We start from the raw sequence: 21,857 nt of genomic DNA, 5'->3' as shown, positions 1-21,857 counted from the left end.
GGAGTAGTTTTGTAAAGGATTCTACTTCAGAGAAGTGTAAATTTACCCTAACCAAGGCCAAGGATTTGGAAAGAACTGGGGTTGAAAGAGTCCACACCATCCCAGTAAAGGAAGCTCTGGTGACCAATGACCCAAGGAAAATTGTTTGTACAACTCCACTTCCTAGTGCAGTGTCACTGATTACAGTTCCAAAGGGTGCCAGGGTTAGACTGAGAACAATCATCCTTCACCGTTTGGATGCAAAGAGAGAGTGCTTCATAGGACATTCCTTCCCCGTGGATCCCAAACTGGCTGCCTGAGTGGGTAACAAGGACTTTCAGGCTGTAGAAATGATGGAAACCAATGAGGCAACGAACGTGTCAGGCTCCAATTTCAGAGTTCCGGATACTCGCATGCTGAGTCCTGATTCTCTGGGTTTGTGTCTGACGTGATGGCTACACAATAAAACTGACGTTGGCGCAGCTGCACCGATTTGTAGCTGCACTGGTGTAGCATTGTTATTACAGATGCTCTCTGCCAAGGAGAGAGATCTCTGCCGTCGCACTTGATTAGTCCAGGCCCCGCAAGCAGTGGTGGCTACGTTGGCAGGAGAAGCGCTCCCCCTAGCGCCATCTACACAGGGGGCTAAGGCTGTGTACGCTGCTCAGCGGTGTGGATTTTTCATACCCCTGAGCAAAATAGTTACACTGAGAAATGTCTTTAGTGTAGACGAGACAGTTTTCTCTTGTATTTTATGCATTTACTTCACTTTTCCTCTACCTCCTCCTACTTTGAAAGATTAAAAAGTGTGAAAAGAGAGGTATTTTTCCTCATGATGCAAACATTCCCACCTAGGAGACCCCTTCCACCAACGCACATGGCAGAAGAACCAGAGATATATGAACTCTCAGAAGTGTTTGGGACCTACTTTGGGAGAAACCACAATTTGAGCCAAGGTTCAGTTGTTGGCAATGGGGATTAAAAGAAAACTAACATAGAGAGGCTGAGGGAACTGGGATTGTTTAGTCTGCAGAAGAGAAGAATGAGGGGGGATTTGATAGCTGCTTTCAACTACCTGAGAGTTGGTTCCAGAGAGGATGGTTCTAGACTATTCTCAGTGTTAGAAGAGGACAGGACAAGGAGTAATGGTCTCAAGTTGCAGTGGGGGAGGTTTAGGTTGGATATTAGGAAAAACTTTTTCACTAAGAGGGTGGTGAAACACTGGAATGCGTTACCTAGGGAGGTGGTAGAATCTCCTTCCTTAGAAGTTTTTAAGGTCAGGCTTGACAAAGCCCTGGCTGGGATGATTTAATTGGGGATTAGTCCTGCTTTGAGCAGGGGGTTGGACTAGATGACCTCCTGAGGTCCCTTCCAACCCTGATATTCTATGATATATGACAAGAATTTGTGATCTTTGAATATGTTGTTGTTACCAATGAAAATGAAATTATAGCTGAAGTTATTGGCTAAAGAGTAAGAGGCTAATTGTGTGATAATCTGAATTATTTTGGAAAACTGAAAGTTGTCTTGTTTTTTGTTTTGTCAAACAGGAAATGATGGCTAATCTTGAAAAGTTACTTTGATTTAATTTACCCCCTGTAGTGCAAGGAGCTCTGGTAGAAAATCTCACTCCAAAGGTTGGGGTGGGAGAATGTGTGTGAGAAAGAGTGTATAAGAGAATATTGGCCCAGTATAGATTTTAATTTTTTATATTTCAAATAGAACTTATTTTGCTTAGCTTCAAAGTCAATTTCTATTAAAACGAAAGTTACTTGAGGAGACAAGTTGTATAACTTTTTACCCACTTAGACTGTAGGGTCACTGACTTCCCCACTTCTCTAATTTGCAAAGGAAAGGCATGGCATCTGTCATAGGATGTGTCCAGCAGCTAGGAAAGCTGCAATCGTCAACCATCCATATCAAGGAAAAGGGTGAAGTCCATTGCCTTTCAGGTCAAAATGCCGTCTAAAGGCTGGTCTATGCTGAAAAGCTGTGTTGACATAGCCACATCTCTCGGGTGTGTGAAAAATCCACTCCACTGAGAGAAGTAGTTACTGTGAGCTGAGCCCCAGTGTAGACAGTGTTAGGTTGTCAGAAGAATACTTCCAGTGTTTGAAGTGTAGACATAGCCTTAGACAGATTGATCCCCTATGGGAAGCAAGTCATGACATCAATTCCGATCTTGACCTTTTTTCCTGTATGTGAGAAAGCTACTAGCATGGAGGCTGAGCCAGCTGTCCAATTGCCTGGTTCCTCAGCTGTATCCACAGCTCTTAGTAACCATCCACCCAAAGACTGAGAGAAATGGAGAGTTCCAACCGTTGTCATTTTCGTATCTTATTGTGCTGGCCTTTCTATTATGTCAGGGTGTGACTGTATATCTCAGTATAGCTCATGCATGTGTGACAAAAGTTCATTGGTGCCAATTGCCAAATGGGTCACTGTTGTTCACAAGCAACTTCTGTATCAGACCTGAGAAACTCGCCGCACCTAATACACTGATTTTATGATATTTATCCAGGAAGCATAGCAGTGAGATCTCTAATGAAAGCTTGTAAATTATTGTTACTCCTAGTCACTGTGAGAGGTGTGTATGAGTCATATTTAAGGAGTAATGTAAGTACATGGAAAGTTATGCCCATATGGTATTGTCATGAAAGTGAGTCACCCCAATCATAGGTCTTGGTGGGAACGGTCCATCCAGTGGGAGGGAATTGTCACCCGCTTCCTTGCTAGCTAGTTATGCAATGTATTGCTCCATTGTCAACCTTTGCACCAACCCAGAAAAGCCAACGGAAAACCATCAAAGATAAACTATAGACATCGAAACCCTGTGGAAGTGAGAAGGACAATATGACAATGATGAGATCGTCCTTTCTGTGAATGAAGACAAAAGACTGATTCAGTTTATAAAAGAAAAATACTCTGAGTCCATTCACCAAGGAGATCCCTGACGACCAGTGGTGCTTCATGAAAGGCAGGGCCCTGACTCCTAGGGACTAGCAATCACTGCAATAGACTGAAGTGTGAGGTGAGACTCTACTTAGCTAGGAAAGGTAACTACTAAATAGTGTAGGTTGCATTTTGTTGTTTTGTTTTGTTTGTAACTGTTTCCATCACTTACATTTGTTTCTGTTTAAATCTTTATTCCTTGCTGAATAAATTTCCGTTTGTTCGATAACTGTACTCAAGTGCTGTGTGTGATATGGTATCAGTGATCTACAGTAAAACTGGTAACCTGGGATGTGCCATTGCTTCGGGCAGAGAGGATCTGGGATTTCTCTGAGTATCTGGTGATTGGGGCTGGACCCCCGAGGGGGGCACACTGATGGAACTCAGGGGTTCAGGTGCCTCTGTTGTCAACTGGCCGGGCTGCTGTAGCTCAGAGGAGGATGCTTGAGTGGCTGACAGGCTGGGTGAGTTCGGTCATGAAAATCCAGCTGCCAAAGGCAAAAGTCCCTCTTCCTAGTGGCAGGTGGCAACAAGGAGGCTCACAGCCCTCAGCACCCTGAGAGGGGTCACAGTGTGCATCTATTTTGATCCACCTGTCAAATCCACACAGGGAAAGCACCCTATAGCTTAGTTCCCTGACTCAAAATAGCCCTAAAACTCTGCCCTATGAAATCATGGAACATGTGCTTTTCCCTCTGTGAAAGCACATAAAGAATCCAAGCACTGTAGGGTAGGGATTGGGTCCAGAGTGACCTAGACAAATTGGAGCATTGGAGAAATGAAGACCAAAAGAAATCTGATGAGGTTCAACAAGGACAAGTGCAGAGTCCTGCACTTAGGATGGAAGAATCCCATGCACCGCTACAGGCTGGGGACTGACTGGCTAAGCAGCAGTTCTGCAGAAAAGGACCTGGGGATTACAGTGGATGAGAAGCTGGATATGAGTCAACAGTGTGCCCTTGTTGCCAAGAAGGCTAATGGCATATTGGGCTGCATTAGGAGTGATGCCAGCAGACCTAGGGAAGTGATTATTCCCCTCTATTTGGCATTGGTGAGGCCACACCTGGAGTACTGTGTCCAGTTTTGGGCCCCCCATTACAGAAAGGATGTGGACAAATTGGAGAGAGTCCAGCAGAGGGCAACAAAAATGATTAGGGGGCTGGGGCACATGACTTACGAGGAGAGGCTGAGGGAACTGGGCTTATTTAGTCTGCAGAAGAGAAGAGTGAGGGGGGATTTGATAGCAGCCTTCAACTACCTGAAGGGGGGTTCCAAAGAGAATGGAGCTCGGCTGTTCTCAGTGGTAGCAGATGACAGAACAAGGAGCAGTGGTCTCAAGTTGCAATGGGGGAGGTCTAGGTTGGATATTAAAAAAAACTATTTCACTGGAAGGGTGGTGAAGCACTGGAATGGGTTCCCTAGGGAGGTGGTGGAATCTCCATCCTTAGAGGTTTTTAAGGCTCTGTTTGATAAAGCCCTGGCTGGGATGATTTAATTGGGGTTGGTCCTGCTTTGAGCACGGGGTTGGACTTGATGACCTCCTGAGTAGGTGCAAGTGGTCCCTAAATGTTTCTTTGTGTTCACATCTGTACAGATGCTGGGAATGGGTGACAGGGGATGGATCACTTGATGGTTACCTGTTCTATTCATTCCATCTGAAGCACCTGGCATTGGCCGCTGTTGGAAGACAGGACATTGGGCTAGATGGACCATTGGTCTGACCCAGGATGGCTGTTATGTTTTATGTACAGGAATGAAGGACTTACAAAGCAGAAATGGGGGGAAGAGTCTCTAAATTTAAATCAGTTTTAGAGTGAAATGTGTTCAAACACACTGAGACTCAAAATATAGAAGAAATAACAAGTGATCCCCAGCTCCTTCCCGCAAGCCTTAGGTGTGGATTAGCTGCCAACAGCTGCGGCTGCTGCTCTGAGGGGAGCGGTATAAGCTGTCTGCCCGTGGATGCAGCCCACCAGCTGGTTCTCCTGGGACAGATGGTGAGTTGCTGGGCAGGGATGCTGCACCGGCTGGGGTCTGAAATATGAACAGGGATCTAAGGACTCTACAGTGGCCTCCAGTGAGGGTCAAGGATGCTGAGGCAGTGGAAACTCAGCATCACAGTCATCAAGATTCAAAGCCGCTTCGAGCTGGAAAGGAGGGGGAGGACTTTGTCATTGCACTGCGGTTGTGTTCTCTGTGGAAAGGGTCTCCAGGAACTGGTATTTCCAGCTGCATTAAAGAGTCATAAAAGAGAAGGAAGAGTTAATGTCTTAGAAAAGTCTCTGTGTGTGTGTGAGTGTGTGTGCGCGTTAGATGGGTAGGAGGGTTTCCAGAAATCAGTTTGCTCCAGTCTCTTTTTTCTGGGATTTCCCTTAGAAAAAGATGAAGCAGGGAGCAGACTGTCTGCCCTCTCTGAGGCTCAAACTCAGGACCTTCAGATTATGAGACTGACACACTGCCAACTGCACTAAGAAGTCTATGAAAGGCTTTTGGCTAAGTGCATGTAGGACCCTCCTACACCAGTGATGAGCAGGGAAGGAGCCAGGGGAGTGCTGGAAGAAGCAAGGAGATCTGGTGCCCAGACACCTTTCCTGGCAGCTTTCTCAACAACAAACAAACCAACTCCCCCTGCCACTGAACAATCCACCTGGGACTAGGAGCAGCACTGGGGGCCTTTCTCCTTGCCACTTTTGCTGGCATTGGCAGGCATCCTGGAGTCCTTTCTAGAAGAGAATTGAGAACTGAGTTGGGAAAACCAGTTTGAAAACAGGAAGCCCAGGTTTACACTCATTTATTTATAATATTAAATAATCCTTTGATTCTAGTGTCACAATCAATACAATTGCTTCAGCCTGACAATTTCCCAAAGGGAAAACTTAACTTCTCTCTAAAGAGAGTTGAGAGAAAACACTTTTCAGAGTCCAAGAGAGAAGGCAGGCGAGGGTAAGAGTTTGTAGTGGACCAACCTCTGTTGGTGAAAGAGAAAAGCTTTGGAGCTAACCCAGAACACTTCTTCAGTTCTGTGTAGCCCGAAAGGTTGTCTCTTCCATAAACAGCAGTTAGAACATAAGAATGGCCATACTGGGTCAGACCAGTTCATCTAGCCCACTATCCTGTTTTCCAATGGTGGCCAATGCCAGGCACCCCGGAGGGAATAAACAGAACAGGTAATCAGCAAGTGATCCATCCCCAGTTGCCCATTACCAACTTCTGGCAAACCGAGGCTAGGGACACCATCGCTGCCCATCCTGGCTAATAGCTATTGATGGATCTCTCCTCCATGCACTTCTCTAGTTCTTTTTTGAACTCTGTTCTAGTCTTGGCCTTCACAACATTCTCTGGCAGAGAGTTCCCCAGGTTAACTGCGTTGTGTGAGCACCCATGGCCCTCTGTGGAGCTGCCCTTCTCCTTCCCGTTCTATGATCTCATCTTTCGTTCACTCCAGCGTTTTTTCTTTTCATCATCAGTGTTAGGGGGCTTATTCCTTCACCCACTTACTTCCCTGGTCCTTCATAGAATCATAGAATATCAGGGTTGGAAGGGACCTCAGGAGGTCATCTAGTCCAACCCCCTGCTCAAAGCAGGACCGATCCCCAATTAAATCATCCCAGCCAGGGCTTTGTCAAGCCTGACCTTAAAAACTTCTAAGGAAGGAGATTCTACCACCTCCCTAGGTAACGCAATCCAGTGTTTCACCACCCTCCTAGTGAAAAAGTTTTTCCTAATATCCAACCTAAATCTCCCCCACTGCAACTTGAGACCATTACTCGTTGTCCTGTCATCTGCTACCACTGAGAATAGTCTAGATCCATCCTCTTTGGAACCACCTTTCAGGTAGTTGAAAGTAGCTATCAAATCCCCCCTTGTTCTTCTCTTCCGTAAACTAAACAATCCCAGTTCCCTCAGCCTCTCCTCATAAGTCATGTGTTCCAGTCCCCTAATCATTTTTTTGCCCTCCGCTGGACTCTTTCCAATTTTTCCACACCCTTCTTGTAGTGTGGGGCCCAAAATTGGACACAGTACTCCAGATGAGGCCTCACCAATGTCGAATAGAGGGGAACGATCATGTCCCTCAATCTGCTGGCAATACCCCTACTTATACATCCCAAAATGCCATAGGCCTTCTTGGCAACAAGGGCACACTGTAGACTCATATCCAGCTTCTCTGTAACCACTGTAACCCCTAGGTCCTTCTCTGCAGAACTGCTGCCGAGCCATTCAGTCCCTCGTCTGTAGCGGTGCATTGGATTCTTCCTTCCTAACTGCAGGACTCTGCACTTGTCCTTGTTGAACTTCATCAGATTTCTTTTGGCCCAATCCTCCAATTTGTCTAGGGCCCTCTGTATCCTATCCCTACCCTCCAGCGTATCTACCACTCCTCCCAGTTTAGTGTTGTCTGCAAACTTGCTGAGGGTGCAATCCAGATCATTAATGAAGATATTGAACAAAACCGGCCCCAGGACCAACCCTTGAGGCACTCCGCTTGATACTGGCTGCCAACTAGACATGGAGCCATTGATCACTACCCGTTGAGCCCGACAATCTAGCCAACTTTCTACCCACCTTATAGTCCATTCATCCAGCCCATGCTTCTTTAACTTGCTGACAAGAATACTGTGGGAGACCGTGTCAAAAACTTTGCTAAAGTCAAGGAACAACACGTCCACTGTTTTCCCTTCATCCACAGAACCAGTTATCTCGTCACAGAAGGCAATTAGATTAGTCAGGCATGACTTGCCCTTGGTGAATCCATGCTGACTGTCCCTGATCACTTTCCTCTCCTCTAAGTGCTTCAGAATTGATTCCTTGAGGACCTGCTCCATGATTTTTCCGGGGACTGAGGTGAGGCTGACTGACCTGTAGTTCCCAGGATCCTCCTTCTTCCCTTTTTTAAAGATTGGCACTTTTTCCAGTCTTCTGGGACTTCCCCGGATCGCCAGGAGTTTTCAAAGATAATGGACAATGGCTCTGCAATCAAATCCGCCAACTCCTTTAGCACTCTCGGATGCAACGCATCCGGCCCCATGGACTTGTGCACGTCCAGCTTTCCTAAATAGTGCCGAACCACTTCTTTCTCCACAGAGGGCTGGTCACCTCCTCCTCATGCTGTGCTGCCCAGTGCAGTAGTCTGGGAGCTGACCTTGTTGGTGAAGATAGAGGCAAAAAAAGTATTGAGTACATTAGCTTTTTCCACATCCTCTGTCACTAGGTTGCCTCCCTCATTCAGTAAGGGGCCCACACTTTCCTTGACTTTCTTCTTGTTGCCAACATACCTGAAGAAACCCTTCTTGTTACTCTTAACATCTTAACATGGGATCTTGCCCATCAGTTCCCTGAGGGAGTCAAAGTCTGTTTTTCTGAAGTCCAGGGTCCGTATTCTGCTGCTTTCCTTTCCTCCTTGTGTCAGGATCCTGAACTCGACTATCTCATGGTCACTGCCTCCCAGGTTCCCATCCACTTTTGCTTCCCCTACTAATTCTTCCCAGTTTGTGAGCAGCAGGTCAAGAAGAGCTCCGCCCCTAGTTGGTTCCTCCAGCACTTGCACCAGGAAATTGTCCCCTACAGTTTCCAAAAACTTCCTGGATTGTCTGTGCACTGCTGTATTGCTCTCCCAGCAGATATCAGGATGATTGAAGTCACCCATGAGAACCAGGGCGTGCGATGTAGTAGCTTCTGCGACTTGCCGGAAGAAAGCCTCATCCACCTCATCCCCCTGGTCCAGTGGTCTATAGCAGACTCCCATCACGACATCACCCTTGTTGCTCATGCTTCTAAACTTAATCCAGAGACTCTCAGGTTTTTCTGCAGTTTCATACGTGAACTCTGAGCAGTCATACTGCTCCCTTACATACAGTGCAACTCCCCCACCTTTTCTGGCCTCCCTGTCCTTCCTGAACAGTTTATACCATCCATGACAGTACTCCAGTCATGCGAGTTATCCCACCAAGTCTCCTTTATTCCAATCACATCATAATTCCCTGACTTTGCCAGGACCTCCAGTTCTCCCTGCTTGTTTCCCAGGCTTTGTGCATTTGTATATAGGCACTTGAGATGACCCGCTGATCACCCCTTGTTCTCAGTATGAGGCAGGAGCCCTCCCCTCTCACACGCTCCTGCTCGTGCTTCCTCCCGGTATCCCGCTTCCCCACTTACCTCAGGGCTTTGGTCTCCTTCCCCCGGTGAACCTAGTTTAAAGCCCTCCTCACTAGGTTAGCCAGCCTGCTCGCAAAGATGCTCTTCCCTCTCTTCGTTAAGTGGAGCCCGTCTCTGCCTAGCACTCCTCCTTCTTGGAACACCATCCATGGTCGAAGAATCCAAAGCCTTCTCTCCGACACCACCTGCGTAGCCATTCGTTGACTTCCACGATTCGACGATCCCTACCCCGGCCTTTTTCTTCCACGGGGAGGATGGACGAGAACACCACTTGCGCCTCAAACTCCTTTATCCTTCTTCCCAGAGCCACGTAGTCTGCAGTGATCCGCTCAAGGTCATTCTTGGCAGTATCATTGGTGCCCACATGGAAAAGCAGGAAGGGGTAGCGATCCGAGGGCTTGATGAGTCTCGGCAGACTCTCCGTCACATCGCAAATCTTAGCCCCTGACAAGCAGCAGACTTCTCTGTTTTCCCGATCAGGGCGGCAGATAGATGACTCAATCCCCCTTAGGAGAGAGTCCCCGACCACCACCACCCACCTCCTTCTCTTGGGAGTGGTGGTCGTGGAACCCCCAACCTTAGGACAGTGCATCGTATGCCTTTCAACTGGTGGAGTCTCATTCTGCTCCCTTCCCCCAGACGTATCATCTGGGCCACTCCCCACAAGGTACCTGTGGAGAGAACATGACAACGGTTACTTACCTGTGTCCGCGTTGCTGGTACATAGACATTCCCCCTTCTTCTTCTGGAGGTCACATGTTGCCAGATTTCTTCACCGTCCTCCTGTCCGTGCAGCTCAGCCTGCTCTGAATCTTCAGAACTTGTGCCTGTAGAAGCATATCCTGACGTCTGTCCAGGAAATCTTCAGTTTCTCTTATGCAACGCAGGGTCGATACCTGTTGCTCCAGACCTTGAACCTTCTCTTCCAATATGGAGACCAGCTTGCACTTTGTACAGACAGAGTCGCTTCTGTCCTCTGAAAGAAAGACAAACATGGCACATCCAGTGCAGGTCACAACAGTTGAACGCTCCCCATCCATATTACCTTCCTACTATGAGCTTCCTCAGGAGATGCAGTAATTACTCAAGAAGTCGTTAGGGTGTAAGCCTCAGTGGGCTCACCCCAGGTGAACTCCCAGTCAAACTCCTGCTGTTTGCTGCTCTGCTGTCGCCCGCTGCTCAGCTGGTTCCCCGACGCTCAGCTGGTTCGTGGAGCGCCGGCTTTTTTTAAACAGCCAGGCTCACCTGAAACAAATACTCCCAACTCCCGCCCTTTTCAGCCAACCAATCAAGCACTCACTCAAACTTTCAAGCTCAAACTTTCAATGCATGGGATTCTTCTGGCCTAAGTGTAGGACTCTGCACTTGTCCTTGTTGAACTCCATCAGATTTCTTTAAGCTTCATGAGAAGCCCATTCCCTTCTCTGAGGGCCAATCGTGCTCTCCTGGATTAAAACATCTGAAGGGCTGGATGTGGCCCCCAGGCTATCGTTTGTCCACCCCTGAAATAGCCCCATGGTGGGGCAATATCCTCATGATTAAGAGCAAAGGACTCAGGCTGAGAACTGATTTAACTCCCCTTATCTGGGATTTAACAAATTGTCTTCCATGGAGACACTGGGAACTTGTGACATTGATCCAGACTCGGGGGGTTCAGGCTGCTTTAATCTTGGTAAAAATGTGAACTTGATTCCAAGAAGGGAGAGAGGAGAAGCTGACTTTGATCCCAGGCTGGGGTCTCCTGGATGGTGGGAAACATTCTTTGTTGCTGCCAGGGGACAGCAGGGAACTGGCGACATCCCAGGGCTGGGATGAAAGGGGAATCCTGCATGGACTTTATTATACAGGCCGCAGCCTGCTTCTCAGAGCCCACAGGAGACAGTCTAGGGAAGGGTGAGTCATTTCACCCTGCATTCTCAGGAGAAGCCAGTGGTCATCCTTGAACAGACACACAGGAGAGTAACCACGGCAGTTCTGTGGAGAGCTCTGGCTCCCAGGGGATCCAGCTAGGAGAGGGAGTGCTGGGGGCACTGCAGTTTTTGCAATGGGGAAGAGGGCCAGACCAGTGGGACTGTCACAGGTGGCTTTGCCAGGGGAGAGGCTCTAGGTCACATGTTGGAGGGGAGGGGGGCAGTAGGGGCTACAGGATGTGGCAGGGAAAGGTTAAAATGAAACTGTACAAAAAAACCTCCCCCTTTGCTCCAGCTAAAGGCCCTACTTTGGCCTCTCCCCCTTTCATGAAAACCTCCATCTCTACCCTGGCTCTCAGAAACCCCCCACTCTCCCATGGGTATTTTCACGGTTTCTTCGTTTTTTCATGGTCTTGTACAAATATTTTTGCCATGGAAATGATCAAGTACATTTAAAATGAGAAAAACAATCAAATAGCACATCTGTATCTCCTTCACCAGGCATGGTGTCGTGTCTGAATTTTTCTACTGAAAAGTCTCGGCAGGCAGAGTCACCCCTACATTTACTGCAAATCAGGCCCAGGACTTGCACCCAGCAGTTCTTGGGCCTGGGGGACAGAACTGAGCTTCACTGGCATCAGAGAGGGAAATGGGTGGGAGTGAGCTGTCTGGGGAATATTTTAATCTTCTATGTATATATTTTTTGTGGGATTAAATCAATGCAGCTTCCAATCCTTGCACTCTCCCAAGGAAATAACGTTTCTGTGCAAAGTACCCAAAACTTTTAACAATAAGAAGTGAAAATAAATCGGCCACACGATGGCACCAGAACCTAAGAAATAAGAAGCCATACGTTTCTTCAATGTGCATTGATGCTGAAAAGGGACGTGTTTTTTCTTTAACTCCCAGCCCCCCCTACTCTAACCTACTAGGCCCCACTCTCCTCCCACTGATAGGAATAAAACCCAGGAGTCCTGAATCCCATCTCCCCTGCTCTAGCCCACAAGACCCCACTCCATGTGACAAAGGAGGGGGCTTAGAGACCCCTGTGCGGTCTCCTCGTCTCCCTGCCTGTGTTGTACTTGAAACCCAATGGGGTTTCCTTGGGCAGTTTTGAATCTTGCGCCCAGGAAGGAGGTGATTTTAGGTGCAGGTTCCAAAAAGCCCAATGAACCAGCCGGATGGGGCAGCAGGTATCATGTCGGAGTCATTTAAATAATCAGCAACGTACTTCAGGGAAACCATTATTGATGAAGTGTCAATGGAAGGTCAGAATCTGATAGTGTCAGTGTCACACTAGAGGGCGCTGTGATGGTTTTAAATTTGTCATCCGAACCTAGCTGCCCCCTAGCACAGGTTTTAACCTCTTCCTCTCTTACCTTTGCTCAGTATCAGAGAAGGGGAGGGAGAGTGAGCAATAGAAACAGAGACCTAGTGACTGAAGCAAACATTTCTTTGCTCCTTGCTTGGCTCTGTCAGCTGTTTGGGTACAAACTCACCCACCACCCACTGTCTCTCCAGGCTTCAATGGGCAGGAAGAGCTCAGCTGTGAATGGGACTTGGGGAGCTCGGGACATTACTGTGAGCTGGGACCCCAGACTCACTCCCCATCCAGCTCCATCCTGTCCTGTGCACCCCAAACTCTTCCCCTGTGTGATTCCTGCTTCAGCTCAAATTCCCCAAGACTTCCAGTTCAGTTGAAGATGAGCTGCCGGAGGGGAAGGACATCTCCCATCTGTGGCTGGAGCTTGGACCCGACAGCGCCTGAGACTTGGAGGGACTGCCAGAGCTGCCGGTCACACCAAGGAGTTGCTGGGGCTGCCCTTGACTGTTTACACTGGTGAGACAAACAACGACCCTGGGACCCAGGTAACCCCCTTCCCCCCAAACAGGAGAGTAGGAAGTAGCACAGGGGAGCCAAATAAAGCACAGCTGTGTTGGTGACTTATGGCCGGCCAGCATGTTGTGGCCGGATTTCCCCACTGACCCAGTGGTGGAATATTCCACTACTGTTAAGGCCCAGGGCTGGGACATGGTGCAGTTGAGTGGCCCCGCATCCCCTGCCATCCCACCCCTGGGGTGGCAACCTCCCCAGCATAGGCCAAGAGACCTGTGTTTGTCAGCAGTCCGCCAGAGCCAGGTCCCCCATCTGTTTGCTGCTCTGCCCTGTTTGAGTGTCTCGGCATATAAACTCATTACTGCACTGTCCTGACCGCAGACCAGAACCTCCTAACTGCTTGTTGCCCTGCCCTGCGTGAGGGCTGGGGCTTATGGACACTGGTGCCCTACTCTGATTGTAGGCCAGAGCCCTCTAACTGTTTGGTACCCCACCCTGTCAGAGGGCCAGGGCCCCCTACCCTCAGTATTGTGCTACCCCGCAGAGTGGCAGAGACCCCAGCTGTGACGGGTTGGATCACAGAAATCCCCTTGGGAACTGCCACCTTATGTGCTTTGACTACCTCTGAGCCTGTTTTCCTCCCAGCTTAGGACTTCAGTGCTCTGCCTGATCTGAGCCAGACCCGCTAGCCTGTTACAAACCCAGACCCAGGTCTGAACCATGTCCCCTAAAAGCTGCAGGCTTAACTGAAAACAGCTTAAGAAGTGTTCCTGTCTTTAACACTCAGATGCCCAGCTCCCAATGGGGTCCAAACCCCAAATAAATCCATTTTACCCTGTATAAAGCACATACAGGGTAAACTCATAAATTGTTCACCCTCTGTAATACTGATAGAGCGAGATGCACAGCTGTTCGCCCCGCCTCCCAGGTATTAATACATACTCTGGATTAATTAATAAGTAAAAGTTGATTTTATTAACTACAAAAAGTAGGATTTAAATGGTTCCAAGTAATAACAGACAGAACAAAGTGAATTACCAAGCAAAATAAAACAAAACACGCAAGTCTAAGCCTAATACAGTAAGAAGCTGAATACAGATAAAATCTCACCCTTAGAGATGTTTCAATAAGCTTCTATCACAGACTGGAGGCCTTCCTAGTCTGGGCCCAGTCCTTTCCCCTGCTCCAGTCTTTGTTCCAGCTCAGGTGGTAGCTAGGGGATTTCTCATGACTCCAGCCCCTGTTGTTCTCTTCCACCCCCTTATATATCTTTTGCATAAGGCAGGAATCCTTTGTCCCTCTCTGGGTTCCCACCCCTCCTTCTAAATGGAGAAGCACCAGGTTAAAGACAGATCCCAGTTCCGGTGACATGATCACATGGCACTGTAAGACCCCAAGCCTTCATTCCTCCCAGCCTGACCCACAGGAAGGCCTGCCTGCAAACAGAGCCATCCACAGTCAATTGTCCTGGTTGATGGGAGCCATCAAGATTCCAAACCACCATTAATGGCCCACACTTTACCTAACTACAACAGGACTTCAGAGTTATATTTCATATTTCTAGTTTCAGATACAAGAGAGATACATTAATAGAAATAGGATGACCACACTCAGTAGATTACAAGCTTTGTAATGATACCTTACAAGAGAACTTTTGCATGAGGCATATTCCAGTTACATTATATTCACACTCATTAGCATATTTTCATAAAATCATAGAGTGCAATGTCACACCAGTGCTAATTCCCGCCTGAACTGTGCCCTTCCAGAGGACTTGTAGCAAGGGGGCATGGCTTCCCTCCGTGACAGATGGAGGGACAGCTGCAAACAACTTACAGCGTACCATGGATTGATATAGAAGCAATCGGATCTTTTCTGTCTTCTTATCTATCCCTTTCCTGATGATTCCCAGCATCCTGTTATCTTCCTAGCAACCTGACCTGTCTTCCCAGGTCCGTCTCCCCAGGGTCTTGGAAGCATCAGCTTCTCTGCTGCATCTTTGTGAGCAAGAAATTTTTTCTATTATGAGAAACCCCCCTGAGCTGCTGGGGGGTCCCTCCTCCACTCTACAGTGGTGACCTAAGTAAACAAGCCCTCACAGAGGACAAAACAGTCATCTTTTTAGAGATGGTAGTGTAGCCAAGTGGTCTAAGGCACTGGATTAAGGTTCCAGTCTCTTTGGAGGCGTGGGTTCAAATCTCACCACTGTCATCTCTTTAGCCACTCTGAACCTGCCATGAATGCAGAATGGAGCTTCAGTCCTGATTTTGGGGGCTTCCTTGGTCTTTTAAACTGAGACCCTCTTCACCAATTCTCTTGCCCTCTCCTCCACCCCCAATCTGTGCTTCCATCTAGTTTAAAACTAAAAGCCAGTAGCACCCTAGTACTGGAGCACCTTTCACATCACTAGCAAAGTCCAGCACTGGAGTTCCTGGAGACTGTCTGGCCCCATGATAGCTGGGCTGGAAAGGGAGGTAGATTTTGGGGGGGAGGGGGAAACAGGAAGGAAATAGAGAGTGAGATGGGGAGAAAAGGTCATTTCAGTTACTGACACTGTTAGGATATAGATATTCAGGCCTGTCTGTAAAGGCCTATACTCTAAGAATGTAGGTATATGTTTGTCATTTAGCTAGTAATAGAGGTTACAAGAAAGAATCTGTATAAGGGCCTTCTCTCACTGTGACAGTCTGAGGGCCTGTTCTTAGGCCAAGGCCTTTGGCTAAGCAGCAGAGGCAGCCATAAGCTGGGAAGTGGCCGGTCACCTCCTCCCATTCCAAACTAGTCAATCTGGGGCTGTGAGCAAGGTGATCCGATCTGTCACCTCCAGAGAAAGGGAAGAGCCTAGGAGATGTAAAAGGAAATTTAGGTTGATAGTTTTCTGTCTGGTAAGAACTCACTTATCGATAGACCCAGCTGGGAAACCCTTAAGTCTTTAAAGATGTAGTTGTGAAATCCTCACTTCTGTACTGTTTTGTCATTATAGTTCCCACTTTGCTATTGTTTATTTGCATGGTCTCTGTCTGGTTCTGTGATTGTTTCTGTCGGCTGTATAATTAATTTTGCTGGGTGTAAACTAATTAAGGTGGTGGGATATAATTGGTTAGCTAATCATGTTACAATATGTTAGGATTGGTTAGTTAAATTTCAGTAGAATGACTGGTTAAGGTATAGCTAAGAATATTACTATATAAATTAGGGGCAAACAGGAAGTAAGGTGGGATTCGAAAATAAGGAAAAAGGAACTTGGATTTAAGCTTGCTGGAAGTTCACCCCAATAAACATCCAATTGTTTGCACCTTCGGACTTCGGGTATTGTTGCTCTCTGTTCATGCGAGAAGGACCAGGGAAGTGGAGAATGAAGGAATAAGCTCTCTAACAGACACTACAGTCGTTCACCCTCACTGATAGTCTGTGCTCCTTGCTGTGTGAGATTTATTATGCAAAATGGACCAGTATGTGTCCAGTTGGGTTTAAGTGAGTTCAGCCCATTCCCGCTTCAGCACTGACCTCAGCTCTTCCATTTCAGGCAGCCGCGTGGTTCCATTTCTATTCATTCCTGTGTTTCCCCAAGACATTTCTCCACTGGGCATTTATTTTCACTGAAAAGGCCCTGCTTGCTGGTGCCATGGGGCATTTAGGCCTGGGTGTGTTGTTCCCCCCCTGCTTCTCTCAGGTCCCTTTAAAAACTTTGGTGCCGTTTAGATGTTTAAGAAACGCAGGCGTGAGCGGCACTCCCTGCTGCCAAGATTTTGCACGCGCACGAATCTGCTTTGCCACGCATAAAACTGGCATTGGAGACACACACATACACACACCCGCGCATTACTGAGCGTTTTCAGTATCCCTTGACCGAAGGCTTTACAGGAATCTTTAGGGGATAAACCATCGCAAAAGAAAATTAATAGAATTCCCTTCCCAAAACAGTCTTGGGGAGATTGATATCCTGGGTGTCTGAAAACATGTCCCTGACCTCTCTTTCCAGGTCCTGGTAGCTGATTGTGGTATAAACACCTTAGATTTCACTGTCTAGATAAGATCTCAGCTTTATAACATCATAGAATCGTAGGACTGGACGGGATTTCAAGAGGTCACCTAGTCCAGTCCCCTGCACTCATGGCAGGACTAAGTACTAACAAGACCATCCCGGACAGGTGTTCGTCCAACCTGCTCTTAAATATCTCCGGTGATGGAGATTCCACAACCTCACTAGGCAATTTATTCCAGTGCTTCACTACCCTGACCGTTAGGATGTTTTTCCTAATGTCCAACCTAAACCACGCTTGCAGCAATTTATACCCATTATCAATACCAGGAAGCCCTGATCTGCCCCAAGACATTTACAGTCTGAGGATATTTCTACATCTCTGCCTCGGCCCATTGGAAATGAATTAACAGGCTGTCACGGCGTGTGGGGGAGTCTGGGCCCTGCACCCCTCTTCCTGGGAATCACTGTGACTCTCAGCCAGCCAGTAAAGCGGAAGGTTTATTGGACAATAGGAACACAGTCTAAAACAGAGCTTGTGGGTACAACCAGGACCCCTCAGTCAAGTCCTTCTGGGGGGCAGGGAGCTTAGACCCCAGCCCTGGGGTTCCCTGCATTCCACCACCCAGCCCAAAACTGAAACCAAACCCCCCGCAGCAGGCTCCCTCCTGCAGCCTCTGTTCACATTCCTGGGCAGAGGTGCTACCTCCCCCTCCCCGTCCTGGCTCAGGTGACAGGCTCTCAGGTCTCCCATCCCCAGTGAAACTCCCCTGCAACACTCCCAGGTCAACACTCCCCCTCCCTGCTCCGTCACATCTCTCCCCCCTTCGAGACTGAGCTGAGCGGGGTCACTCTAACCAGTGACCTGGGGAAGTTCAGGGCCCCCTCTCCGGGACAGCGCATCCGCTATCAGGTTGGCACTTCCCTTCACGTGGACCACGTCCATGTCGTAATCCTGCAGGAGCAGGCTCCACCTCAGGAGTTTGGCGTTGGCTTCTTTCATCTGGTGCAGCCAGGTCAGGCGAGAGTGGTCGGTGTACACGGTGAAGTGTCGCCCGAAGAGATAGGGCTCTAGTTTCTTGAGGGCCCACACCATGGCCAGGCACTCCTTCTCGATGGCCGCGTAGTGTTGCTCCCGGGGTAGCAACTTCTTGCTCAGATACACGATGGGGTGTCTCTCCCCCTTTTCATCCTCCTGCATTAACACCGCCCCCAGTCCCGTGTCTGAAGCGTCAGTGAACACCATAAAGGGCTTGTCAAAGTCTGGGTTTGCCAGAACTGGGCCACTGACGACAGCCTCCTTCAGCGCCCGGAAAGCCTCCTGGCACTGCTTGGTCCAGACCACCTTGTCTGGCTTCCCCTTCTTGCATAGCTCAGTGATGGGGGTGGCTATGGCGCTAAAGCGGGGCACAAACCTTCGATAGTCTCCTGCCACCCCAGTAAAGGCTTGGACCTGGTTTTTGGTGTGGGGAGCGAGCCAGTCTCTGATCACCCCCACCTTAGCTGGTTCCGGCTTTAGGCGGCCACTCCCCACCCGATGGCCCAGGTAAGATACTTCAGCCATCCCCACCTTGCACTTCTCAGCTTTTATGGTCAGCCCAGCCCCTGGAGTCGGTCCAGCACTTGTCTAACCTGGGACACATGGTCCTCCCAGGTCTGACTAAAGACACAGATGTCATCAATATACGCCACGGCAAAACTCTCCATCCCCCTCAGTAGCTGATCCACCAGGTGCTGGAAGGTGGCCGGCGCTCCCTTGAGGCCGAAAGGCAGGGTCAGGAACTCATAAAGCCCCAGAGGGGTGATAAAGGCCGATTTCAGCCGGGCATCTGCATCCAGCGGCACTTGCCAGTAGACCTTTGTAAGATCTATGGTGGTAAGGTATCGAGCTCCTCCCAGCTCGTCTAGGAGCTCATCAGGCCTGGGCATGGGGTAGGCATCAGATACAGTGATGGCATTGAGCTTTCGATAGTCCACACAGAACCGGATCGACCCTTCCTTTTTGGGGACCAGCACCACCGGCGAGGCACAAGGGCTGGCAGATGGCTGGATCACCCCCAAAGCTAGCATGTCCCTGACCTCTCTTTCCCAGGTCCTGAGCAGTTTTCCCTGTAACTCGGAAGGGGGAACATCTTATCAGCGGGTGCGATCCTGTCTGCACCCGGTGGACAGTCAGATTAGTGAGTCCAGGCTGGTTGGAAAACAGCTGTTGGTACGGATGCAGCACCCCTCTGATCTCAGCTTGCTGGGCAGGGGTTAGCTGATCTGAGAGGGGAATTGTTTCCAGGGGGAACCAGCTCTTGTCCCAGGGAATAGATCTACTAAAGGGTCATCTCCCTGCTCCTCCCAATGTCCACACACAGCTAACACCACATTTCCCCTGGCATAATATGGCTTCATCATATTCACATGGTACACCCGGCGGTGGTGCGCCCGGTTCGACAGCTCCACCACATAGTTTACGTCATTGAGCTGCTTGACAACCTTGAAAGGGCCCTCCCAGGTGGCCTGTAGTTTGTTCTTTCTCATGGGGATGAGAACCATCACCTGATCCCCGGTGGCGTAGGCATGGGCCCATGCCGTGCGGTCATACCAGACCTTCTGCTTCTTCTGGGCTCTGGCCAGATTCTCCCTGGCCAGGCCCATGAGTTCAGCAAGTCTCTCTCGGAAGATCAGGACATACTCCACCACTGACTCTCCATTGGGAGTGGCCTTCCCCTCCCATTCGTCTCTCATCAGGTCAGGGGGCCCCTTACCCTCCTTCCATATAACAGTTCGAAAGGCAAAAATCCGGTAGACTCCTGGGGTACCTCCCTATACGCGAACAGCAGGTGAGGTAAGTACTTGTCCCGTCCTGCAGGTGTTGGTTCATAAAGGTTTTTAGCATCATCTTTAGTGTCCCATTGAACCTCTCCACCAGCCCGTTGGACTAGGGGTGATAAGCTGAGGCCCAGTTGTGCTGGACCCCACATTTCTCCCACAAGCACCGGAGCAGGGCCGACATGAAGTTGGATCCTTGGTCTGTCAAGACTTCCTTGAGGAACCCCACTCGGCTGAAAATGGTCAGGAGCACATCTGCCATGGTGTCTGCTTCAATGGAAGCTAAGGACACTACTCGGGGTGGCGGGTGGCGAAATCTACCACCACCAGAATGTATTTCTTCCCTGACCGGGTCGTCTTGCTGAGAGGGCCCACTATGTCCATGGCCACCTTCTGGAAAGGTTCCTCTATGATGGGCAAAGGTTTCAAAGCCGCTTTCCCCTTGTCCTGGGCCTTCCCCACCCTCTGACAGGGGTCACAGGATCGGCAATACTGCCGGACAGTGGTAAAGACCCCAGGCCAGTAAAAGTTCTGTAGCAACCTCCGCCGGGTGCGCTGGATTCCCTGGTGCCCTGTGAGGGGGATGTCATGGGCCAGGGACAGGAGCTTGCGGCGATACTTCTGGGGGACCACCAGCTGCCTCCTGATCCCACAGGACTCTACTTCCCTTGTGGGAGCCCATTCTCGGTACAGGAACCCCTTCTCCCACAGGAACCTCTCCTGGCAGCCTCTCCTCATGGTCCGTACCACACTGAGGTCGTCCAGGTCCCTGAGCTTCTGCAAGGAGGGATCTTTCCTCAACTCAGCCTGGAACTCAGCGGCTGGGGAAGGGATGGGGACCAGTTCCCCTCTCACTGGCTGGGTCTGAGGCCACAGCCTCTCTGAGCCGTGCCCCTCAGCGCTCCCTCCCCACCAGGGTAGGGTCCTGCACCTCCGGTGTGGTACCCTCCCCAAGGTCAGGGTGCAGTGCCCCTCATCAGCTTTGACTACGGGTCACCACCAGAGCATTCTGGGGGTTGCTTGGCCAGTCCTCTAGGTCCCCCCCCCCCATCAAAACCTCAGTGGGCAAATGGTGGTGCACCCCCCACATCATTGGGGCCCTCCTTGGCCCCCCATTTCAGGTGTACCCTTGCCATGGGCACCTTGAATGGGGTCTTACCCACCCCCATCAGGGTCAGGTAGATGTTGGTACCACCTGATCTGGGGCCACCACCGTGGGCCAGGCCAGCTTTACCTTCGCGCCCGTACCCCAATATCCATTGACCTTCCACTCATCCACCTCCAGGGGAACAAGGCACTCTCTCCGGAGGGACAGCCAGTTGCTAGTCACCTGCCCAACCCTGCTGCTACTGCCACCCTGCTGCAAAGTAAACTTGGGGCTTCCTCACCCCTCCTTTCCCAGGGCTCCCTGCTGCCCATGTGAATGGCAGGGCAGCAAGGAAACCATCCCTTTCTCTCTATTTACTGATCATTCCTATACAGTCTCCTCAAACTTTTTGACTTTTCCCTCTTATTGGCTATCCCTACACAATCCCCACAGCTATTGTGGATTGCTGTCAGATATTTAGTGTGGCCCCTTTTCTTCCCAATTCTCACAGACTGATGTAAAGTACCCTAAAAATTCACCCCATTGTTCTCTTTTGCTATCTATTGCTGATTTAATATCCCCTGTGATTTCCCCATCTCTCTGACTATCCGGCATCAACAAAATCACCTCAGATTTCAATCTTCTGGCAGAGCTCCCCATCCCTGGAGCGGAGGCAGCTGGAATGAGAGAGGGAGATGAAAATGATGGAGCTGGAGGATCGTGAAAAGCAACGTCAGCATGAGCAGGAGGAGAAGGAGAGGCAACGTGAGTATGAGCTGGAGCTGGCCAAGCTGAGGAGCAGTGGGGACCCGGCTGCAAATTCCAATAATGATAGAAAATTCTGGCCAATTTTGTCCCTCTCTAATGCTCGAATACTGCTATGAACTCCACTCTGAGTTGATCACTTTGCCTATCAACTATTGATATAAATTCCTTCTGATATTTCCACTTTCCTCTCTTTCAAACTGCAGGAAGTTCAGGTTTTGGGGTGGAGAACAGTTCTGTATCGGTGGGAAGTGGTTTCATTAGCTGCCATCACCAGAAGGCTTTGATTATTTTCAAGGGAATGGAGACTTCTCAATCTCTCTGCCTCTGTCTAGGTGGTTGAGTTTCTAATGTCATGCTGATAAATTGCAT

At 49.3% G+C, this 21,857-nt stretch overlaps 1 long non-coding RNA gene and 1 other non-coding gene across 2 annotated transcripts in view; both read left to right on the top strand.

The window, feature by feature from the left end:
• LOC119564619 overlaps positions 1-21,857 on the top strand; it is a 234,949-nt gene that overhangs the window by 164,695 nt on the left and 48,397 nt on the right. The window lies entirely within an intron of this gene.
• TRNAL-AAG lies at positions 14,961-15,042 on the top strand. The gene has a single exon. It is a non-coding gene; the product is annotated as a tRNA-Leu (tRNA).

This window comes from Chelonia mydas, chromosome 28 (assembly GCF_015237465.2).
Source record: "Chelonia mydas isolate rCheMyd1 chromosome 28, rCheMyd1.pri.v2, whole genome shotgun sequence".
Lineage (NCBI taxonomy): Eukaryota > Metazoa > Chordata > Testudines > Cheloniidae > Chelonia > Chelonia mydas.
Note: the sequence above shows the minus strand (reverse complement) of the source record. Positions and strands in the feature narration are given on the sequence as shown.